Source organism: Myotis lucifugus, unplaced genomic scaffold (assembly GCF_000147115.1).
Source record: "Myotis lucifugus unplaced genomic scaffold, Myoluc2.0 scaffold_168, whole genome shotgun sequence".
NCBI lineage: Eukaryota > Metazoa > Chordata > Mammalia > Chiroptera > Vespertilionidae > Myotis > Myotis lucifugus.
This window is the reverse complement of record NW_005871216.1, coordinates 724,210-734,277: the sequence shown is the minus strand read 5'-3', so window position 1 is coordinate 734,277 and position 10,068 is coordinate 724,210. Positions and strand designations below refer to the sequence as shown.

General features: G+C 42.8%; 1 pseudogene; it reads left to right on the top strand.

Moving 5' to 3' along the window:
• Window positions 1-9,621: 9,621 nt before the first annotated feature.
• Window positions 9,622-9,764, top strand: LOC111827460 (annotated as a pseudogene).
• The last annotated feature ends 304 nt before the right edge of the window (window positions 9,765-10,068 follow it).

The window sequence follows — 10,068 nt, the reverse complement described above, 5'->3', positions numbered from 1 at the left end:
TGTGGAAAGGTTTTGGTTCAGGAGTCACAAAACTCCTCTGGCTTCTAGTTCATGAAATATGCAGCATATTCTTTTGGAAAGAAATTGCCAGCTTGCTTTTATTATCATTATTATTATTATTTTATTTTATTTGAACCTGACACACAACCAATCTACAGTGCCAGTGGGGGATTCTCATAAAGAAAAAGGAAAACAAATAAAATTCTGCTGAACAGAAAAACTCAAAGTTAAAATGATAAAAGTTCTGTGGTGGCGAAGATGTTTGTAAGCGATAAAAATGAGAGGAGGGCCCTCTCAGATGGAGGTGACACATTCAGAGTGAACCTAAGTCAGCTGTGTTGCCTGCTTGCCATGAGTCTTGTAAAGTTACCAACCCTATGTATTGGTTGCAAGCTTCTTGCCAATTTCTGACTCTCTCTGTTGGTCATCCTCTCTGTTTCTTGCTGGATGCATGATTCATCGGTTCACTAACCATCCATTAGGCCAGTCCTTTCTCTTCCTTGGCTCTCCTGTTTCTGCCTCACAGTTTGTCTCTCTTTCAGTCCTTGTGTGTGTTTGTTTCTTCTTAGTGCCACAATTAACAATAAAGACTAAAAAGTTATGAATATGTATTGAGAGGAACTGGGAATTTGAGGAAGCTAGTCATCCTCATAGACATCACTTCTATGTCCATTCGACACATGTTTACTGTGCACCTACTGTGTGCCTGCTGTGGCTCTGTGCTAGGCATTGTGAGCAGTGCCAAAATGCAAAGGTGCAGTCTCTGCCATCCAGGCACCCGGCCTCCGGCATAAATAACTGCTCTAGTGTGAGATGTGGTACAGAAAAATATCTGTTCAGCACTGGAAGGTTCCAGAGGAGTAATTTGTTCCACCTGGAGAAAGGAAAGGGTTGGGAAGTTATCACTGAAGAGATTACATTTCAGCTGGAAGCTAAAGGGGAACCAGAAGTTTCTCAGGGATCAAAGGCATTCCAGACTGAAAGAATTACATGGGTAAAGACAGGTGGGCATGAAAGTTCATTGTTTGTTTGGAGGTGGGCATAGCTGTGTGTGGTTGTCATATAGAATATGTGGTTAAAATGGGTGATTTTATAGAGCATTTCCCAAAACTATGTTCCTGGGAGCACGAGTGTCCCCCAAGAGACTCGTGCTTAGGGATTGAGCATCAACCCAGGAACCAAGAGGTCACTGGTTCCATTCCTGGTCAGGGCACATGCTTGGGTTTTGGGCTCAATGCCCAGTAGGGGGTGTGGAGAAGGCACCGGATGATTCTCATCATTGTTGTTTCTATCTCTCTATCCCTGGCCCTTCCTCTCTTTATCTAAAAAAAATCAATAAAAACATTAAAAAAAAGAAGTTTCCAAACTTATTTGCCATAGAGCCTTTGATTTCAAGGAGCCACTTCAGTGTCTTATGAGATAGATTAGAGAAAATGTTTGTAGGTAATCACTTATGTTTCTTAGAAACAGCAATTAATTAATTTTATCATGAAAGTAATGTGTGATTTGAAATATAGTATAGTATATTAACACATACAAAGAATATAAACAACAATACTGTAAAAAACAAACAAAAACAACTCTGTACCTACAACTCAGCTTAAGAAATAAAGCCATACAATTGAAGCCGTTTAGTACCCTTTCCCTGATCATATCTTTCCCTCCTGCCAGAGGTAACCCCTATCCTAAATGTGATGTTTGTCATTCCATATACTTCATTTGAATATGCTTTTCAGAAGGACACACTTACAAAGAATTCCATTGACTTCTCATCCAGTTTAAAGCTCACCACAACAGAGATAATAAGAAACAGTTTTTTATCCAATAAATGTCCAATACAGGACATTTATAAGTTCTTAGGGGAAGGAAATGTGGCTTCTCCTTTGAACAGCAGTTCCTGAAATGTAGTTGATACTCAACAGGTTTCTGCTGGATTGCAATGAATTAAATGTGTATAGTCTGATGTGGTTCATTAAGTTCATGTAGATAAAGAGATTGGGGTAAATTGTTTTCCATTGACAGTATTGAAATGCGTTGCGATCAACAATCTAGAAAACATATTGTTTTGTTGCAGTTCTTTATTTTGTAATCTGGATTTGGAAATGAATAGTAACAGTCATCTATTGAAAGTTACGGCAGTGTTTTCTTGACATCTTTAGAATCATTGACAATAACTGCTTACCCAAATCTGTCCTGTTAAATGGCTGATTCAGTGGAGGTATCTACTTCCATTACAGAAAAACATGATAAATATAAATGCTTTCCATCAAAAAGGAAACTTGTAAATTACAATGCTAATTAATTACTCAGCACCTGGACACTAAATACTTTGGGGGTCCTATCCTTAGGGTCCCTGAGAAATAACTTACTATTAGTGACAGAATGTTACAATTAGGCACTCTCATTCCAACACAAGTATTTCGCTTGACATATGTGAGGGACATCCTCTTGGAAAGGGTCACATAATATGAAACATATGTCCTATTTGGTTGACATTTTCCTTTTCTATTTTCCTACCCTATCATATATCACTGTATACATGTCAACATGTAGAATGGACGTTAGAATGTTGCTGAGGGCTGCAGGGTCGAAAGAATGAGAGGGGAAAGAAAGTGGAAGACTTCCAGGCTCACTGGGAGAGGCTTTTTGTACTAAATCATGGTCATTATGGGACAGAGCAAATTAGCTTTTCCCACAGGATTGAAGTTGATCATGGCAGAGAATCTACCCTTAGGGTTTCTGCCTTTGGTTGCACTGGTACCAATTTCTCCTAGTAGTTTTGGAAGGAGTAGTGGTAAAATCCAGCAGGTAGCAGAATGAGAGTTAATGTGGGGTGTGAGTGATCATAAAGGATGCAAACACGGCACAGAGGGCAAGGAAGGGAAACCATGCAATGCCGTACCCTTGTGATTGCCCAGTGATGCCCACATACTGACAATGACATGTGCTGGTGCTTGTCTTGAATCGTGGGACCCATTCTGAGCACTATTGCATGCATGCTCACAGAAGTTCTAAATATAAAACACAGCCGTTCAAATATACTCAAGTGAAACCATAAATGCCAATAACCCAATTGTGGATGAAGTCAGAGATGGGCCAACCATATGCAGAATCGGAGCTATGGCACGTATTGTTAGAACGTAATTCAAATGAATGCAAAAAAGGTTACTGTAATTTATTCCTTTGGGAAGCTGAATAGATTTATAGACACCATAGAAGTTGGATTCCTGCCAACCTTCTGCTATCTAACTTCCTAATTTTAATGTAGTTGAATTTATCAATCTTTCTTTTATGGTTAGTAATTTTTATGTCTTGTTTAAGAAAGCCTTTTCTTTAACCTCGATGTCATAAAGATATTCTTTTTTATTATCTTCTAAATGCTTTATTGTTTTGCCTTTCACAGTTAGGATCTATAATCCATGTGGAGTGTGTGTGAGAGAGTGTGCTTGTGTGTGAGTGTGCATGAGTGCATTGTGTGTGTGGTGTGAGGTAGGAATGTGTTCTAATTTTCTTCCATATGGGAAAAAAATCATCCTGACATTTAGGAGAGTTTCTAGGCATATATTTTGTCCACTCTTTTGCCCAAATCATGCTTCTTTATTATTACAGCTGTATATTAAGCCTTGTATTTGGCAGGACAATCCCCCATAATGCCCATTTGTCTTCCATATACATTTTATGATCATCTTTTAAAATTACACAACAATAATCTTGAGATTTGATTGAAGTTAACATTGATTTTAGGGATTAATTTAGGAAGAATGACATCATTATTATATTGAGTATGCTTACTCATAAATACCTCTATTTATTGAGCTCTTATTTATAACTGTCTTTCAGTACACATTATAGTTTTCTTCATAAAGGCCTGTACTTTTGTTAGATTTATTTCTAGGTACTTTATATATTTTCAGATGCTATCGTACATGCTATCTTTTAAAATTATATTTTCTATTTATCTTATTTTTCTTCACATTCCACCTGCATTTCTTAATCTGGATGGTGGGCGTTAGGGAGGACTGAAACTGGGGCTTGAGTGCTTACTAAGCATGGGTGCCTTACAAGTTCTCATTTGATACCCAGAACAGCCTCAAGGGGAAGGCTGTGGGTAGCTTAGCACCGCTGATCACTTCCATCCTTTAGAGACTGACAGTGCAGGGGATGACGTCCTTTGTCCCAGTGGGCCTGTGGGAGTGCGGAAGTGACAAAGGAGGCTAGTGAGGGGGCGATCAGTCGAAGTAGCAGCCAGTTACCTTGATCAATGGGCAGAAGTCTTTGAAAGGCATCTCTGATTTTCCCCTGGAGAGCAAGAGGATGTGTGCAGGATGGCACAGGCCTTCCCTGGTTAGATACCTGTCTGGGGTGAGTAACATGAGCTGGGGCCTGGGGGCCAGAGTATGGCTCCCAGACAGGCTGGTCTGGCATTGCGGGCAGGCCATAGTCATCTGGCAGCCTGAGAGATGCAATTTGGCTGGTAGCTACAGTCTAATTTGAGATTGCAGGGCTATCTCAGGTCAGTGAACATTATTCCCACTTTCAGATGGGGAGCCACAGATCTGGAGAGATGGAAGATGTGGCCAAGTCATCAGGCTGAGCTGGACCAGAGGCCCAGGTCTTTTTGCACCCATATCAATGCTCTTTCCATCCCATGTTGACTTAAAATCCTCAAATATGTTATGATGATATTATACTGAAATACTGGAACCACTTTTCATTGGAGGAAATACCATTATGCATAAAAAGTATAAAAAAGGGATAATGGGAGAGATGTTGGATTATGGCCCATGTGTTGTTGTTGATTATTACTTGTCACTTTGCCTCTCTTCTCTTCTTTCCCCTCCCCTTTCCTCCCTTCCTTTCTCTCTCATTCCTTATGCCCTTTTTCATAAGCCCACTCCCACTCATTTCTTATCATTTAAATAATTTTTATATTTTAGGATATCCACTTCTATCCAAAAGTTGCCCCTACGACGTGAATATTGATAAAATTTCAAATTATCAAGTGCTGTATCTCTGCCCTCTTCTCTCATATCCCACAATCAGTGCATTTCATTGTCTTTTCTGGAATGAAGCTAACACATACCATACTAGTTTAGGTTGATACAAAAGTGGGTCTCTTATAGAAAGCATGATTAGGGGATATAACATTGGTTAATTTGATGACACTATATATATTTTTTCTCTTTGCTGTATATGTGGGTTCATAGCTATGGGGTCAGATACCATTCTGTACACATTTGACTGCTCCAAGTGTAGCAGCGGAGAGCAAAGTCTGGATTCAGTAGCCATAAATCAACAAGGCTTGGAGAAGGGGGTTGAATACTGGACTAACATTGCCCTCTTTTAAAAAATAAATGAATATCATTCAACATAGGCTCAGTCTAAGTTGGCTGCTTCCCTCTGCCTGCCTCTCCCAGGCATGGGTATCTTTCTCAGGTGTCTTGAGCCCCGTCTCTATTAAAACACTACACTTCATTACACCCTCAATTGTTCTGTTACTGTGGGCTCCTCTACAGATTGCGAGTTCCTCAAGGGTACTGTAGACTTGTCCTTCATGCCCCATATGCTTGCTTTTTGAGGCAGTTCACCTTAAATACTTACCGCCTTTAGTTTTTAAAGCCCACCAGAGTTTCTTTGCAGTGGAGGTAAAAGTGTCCTTATAGAGAACTATTTTGAGCCTATGAAAACGAAATCAGTGCTGTCTGTTTTAATTTTAAACATTTCCTTTTGGGACATGTTTTTAGGTCCATTTATTCCCAAATGGTGCCTTTTCTGTCCTGTCTTCCTTCCCTCTCCTCCTTTCCTTTCTTCCTATTTCCCTTCCAGTTTTATCAAAACAAATCAACAACAAAAGGGTTCTCAGCCTCAAGGTTTATGCATGATCTTACAGTCACTAGGAGGTGCTGCATCCCCCTCTTTCTCACAGGCACCTTTCAGTGCAGGAGGAAATATGTGGGGAACGGGCAGGAGGTAGACTTTGTAGTTCTTGTCAGATGCTCTACTAGCATAAATATTTTACGTGGGTGATTCTTACTTAGTGGAGTGTTGGCAGCTGATTTAAAAATGACATCCTAAAGAGGAGACTCTGCCAAGCAGTGTGTGTCAGGGGTGTTATCCCTCTCTGTATTATCCCTGAACACACCCAAGCCCACATCAGCCCACCATGACTCCCAAGCAGAACTGAATACTTTTGATGATATACACGGTATCAGTGAGAGTCTAGTCAGGAGACACATACCAGGTTGCTCAATGGGAGGAATTTAATGCAGGGAACTAGTTATGAGGTGTTGGAAGAGCTGAAAGTACTAGTAAGTGTGACAACAAAACAAAGAACCAAGACTAGCCCACCTGCTCCCAGACCCGCAGGCACTAGGTTGGGGAGCTGGGTGGGGGGAGTAAAAGGGAAGGTGTAACAGAGCCCAGGAGCTGGGCTGTTGGGAGCTTAGCAGAGGCTGCATGGTAGGAGCAGGTACCCACAGGGGTGGGCTGGCACCTTGGCAGAGACTTGGCTAGTTCTGGGGATGCTGCCTTGAAGCAGAAAGAGAGAGAAGGGAGAGAGAGACCTTAGCTTCTCCTTCCCTCTCCTTCGGGTCTCCTGCCAGTCTTTCCCATTCAGTGAATCTAACTGGAAGCCATTGGCCAGGGAGCCTGGGAAATGTAGTTGGGATCAGCTTCTTGCTACACTCAACAGAGCAGGAGATAGGACGGGAGGCAAAGAGGCAAAGGACTAGTTCATATGCCAGGAAAAGGAATCTCTGACAGAAGTGATTAATATTGCAGAGCTAAAGGGAAGCAAGGAGGTGAAACACTTACTCCTCCTCTGCCCTCTGCCCCCACCCATCCCATCCCACTCTGCAAAAAGCTGAGAATGGCTCTGCTGGCAGTTGCATCTCTATCACCAGGGTGAGCCATCTCAGCATTGGGTGCCTGGTGAGTGGTACATTAGGAGGAGGACCATAGAGTCCCTTTTCTGCAATTCCAACATCTAAAAGCCTCTGAAAACTTGGTGTGTGTTTGTTGTTTTTTTCTTAACCCATTTAGTGGCCAAACCTGACCTCTCCTGAACTGCCATGAGGCTACTTATAATCTCTACTGATCTCTCTGAGTGCGAATAGTCAGACGTATAGCTCAGGAAGCATTAATGAATTTGATTGCAGGGTGCCACCCCAAACCCAGGAAGGGATATTATAAAAAGTAAGTGTATGGCATAGGATATGCTGCCTTTCTAAAATGCAAAATAAAATCTGTGTTCTTAACTCATCTGACCCAGAGGATTTGAATAGGGGATTGTGAACCTGTGTTTTAACCTGACCGAGGGAGAATGAATGGAAACATGGCCCTATAAACATGCAGTTATAAGGCCAGGACCGCAGCTCCTGGCAAGAAGCTGCCTGTGCATGGGTTTCTGCTCTAATGGAGATGGTGATGCTGGCAGCAGTGATGATAGTGATGCTGAGGATGACGGTGCCTCTCTGGAATCATGGAGGGCTGAGCCGGGTTGGCCCCTGGAGCCTGGCAGAACAGGACAGCCCACTCATTCTGTGGAAGAGGAGACCTTGCTTAGGTAGGAGGCCTGGCACACATGCCATAGGGACACTAAGGGGTTAATAGTGTAGCTGGAACCACTTATTTCCCATTTGCAGTGAATGATGTTTTAGGTCTGATTCTTTGGTTACGTTCAAACATTTAAATACTTGACATTTAGATGGAATAAAGGAAGCCAGCAGGTGCGCACATAGGTGGATCTGCACCCCAGTCATGTATTTCCGTAGTATTTTGTGTGTGTGTGCACGCGGGTACACACTATTCAGATATTTTCTCCTTTGGTCTTCAGGATAATCCTGTCAGATAGACAGGATGGCCATTATTATCCCCACTTAACGGATGGTCAAACCAAGGCTTGGTTTGGCCAATAACTAGCTCTGTAGCCACAGGCGAGACCCTTAACTACTCCGAGCCTCAGTTGGAAAAGTGAGTTCTTATAGGGTTGTTTCATAAATCAAAAGAAGTAACACCTGCAATGCTATTAGAACTGTGCCTGGTGCACACTGACATGGCACAAGTAGCAGTTCTTTCTGCCTCACCCTCCACCTGCAGGCAAGGAAAACAAACTGCAGAAAGTCACACAGCTCTTTCTTCCCTGTGAAAAGGACATGCTTCATATAATGAAGACAATTCAGACTTAAATGACCTTCACTCTCTGTGTGGTTTTTTTCTGTGTGTGTGCGTGTGTGTGTGTATGTGTGTGTGTGTGTGTTTCAGCTTTAAGAGGAAGATCTTGAACTAATGCCACCTTGTGCTAATTTTCCTTTTCTTCAGAAACTGGGTCATGGTTTGCTGTGACCTTGGTGGCCTCTCTTGTCTTCCCAGGTTAGCATACAGTTTGATATTTTGTTTACTCCACATCTGATGGTAGGGGAAAGAGCCACCAACACCACACACAATTTGCTGCAGAAAGCAAGTTTATTTCTTGTCAGCACACAGGGGACTTGATTGATCATAATTCACTTCAGATGGGCATAATAAAATATTTTCTTTTTCTGAATATTTTGAAAGATTAATAGAGCTGCATTCTTAGGGAAAGTTTATTAATCCATAACTTATAGAAAACTCCAGAGAAAGAAGAGGTGAGATATGTTCTGTAGGTACAGACGTCAGGCACACCATCACTGGAATTGAATTGCGCATACATTATTCAGCTAGCTACCTTCCAGGTGCATTACAGGTTGCTGATGTGATGAGGACTGTGTCTTGGGCATGATTTAAACAAGCTGTTTATTTTATTTTTAAACTAGAGGCCCAGTGCACAAAATTCGTGCACTGGGCGTGCATCCCTCAGCCTGACCTGTGCCCTCTCACAGTCCGGGACCCCTCAGGGGATGGGATGTCTGCCTGCCAGCTTAGGCCTGGTGGGGAGCAGGCCTAAGCCAGCAGGGGGACATCCCTCTCACAGTCTGGGAGCCCTCACTCCTTACTGCACACCTGCTTCTGCTCCTTACCGCTCGGCTCACTGCTCCTTAGTGCTGCTGGAGGTGGGAGAGGCTCCTGCCACCACCACTGCACTTGCCAGTGTGAGCCCGGCTTCTGGCTGAGCAGTGCTCTCCCTGTGGGAGTGCACTGACCACCAGGGGGCAACTCCTGCATTGAGCGTCTGCCCCCTGGTGGTCAGTGCGCATCATAGCTACTGGTCATTCTGGTTGTTCCACCTTAACGTTTACTTAGGCTTTTATTATATAGATTGAGGGTGTGTGAAAGAGTAGGCAGCAGCATGTAGAATAATCACGGTCATCAGGGTGCAAATCCTTCCCATCCCCCTGGCTGCACTGCAGCTACGTTAGACACAGAGGCCTGCATGTGGACCTGGCTCCTTGGCGTGAAGCCACCCGCGTGCACTGGGTTTCTGCTCTGTCTAATGGAGATGGTGGTGCTGGCAGCAATGATGATTGTGATGCTGAAGATGACGGCAATGAAGAGGATCATGGTGCCTCCCTGCCTGTTACAAGGAGTAATGATTTATGGGAAAGGACTTTGTGCTCTATCATCTCATCCATTTACTCAGCATGTATTGATACCGGCACAGGGGTGGGCTCCATGGTGATAGCCATTAAAAAGACACAGGCTACCCCCTGGCAGTGGGCATGGAGACACCTGATTGGTGGTGTTGCTCATATCAATCAGTGGCAAAGCAGATGTACAGTCCTTAGTTCATCCTAGCTTGATGCCTGTGTCGGTGGCCAGAGCTGTTTCATGCCTGAGGCACATAAAAAAAAAAAGAAAGACACAGGCTCTCACCTTACAACTCAGAATTAATCTGAGAAGCACAAATAAATAGGTAGTAATATGGTGGCTAAGTGTAACCAAAAAAGTATTAGCTGAGATAAAAAAATAAGACAGATGAATTTTGCCAGGGTAAGGAAGGGTCAGCATCTAAGTTAAATATTTTGAAGAGACTTGAAATTTGCTTGTGAGTCTTTTATGCAATAAACGTGTTCTAAGTATTGTGATGGGCTTACAGGGTGAGGGTGACAGAAACTACAGTTGCTCATCTAGTGTGTACAGCAAGTATGT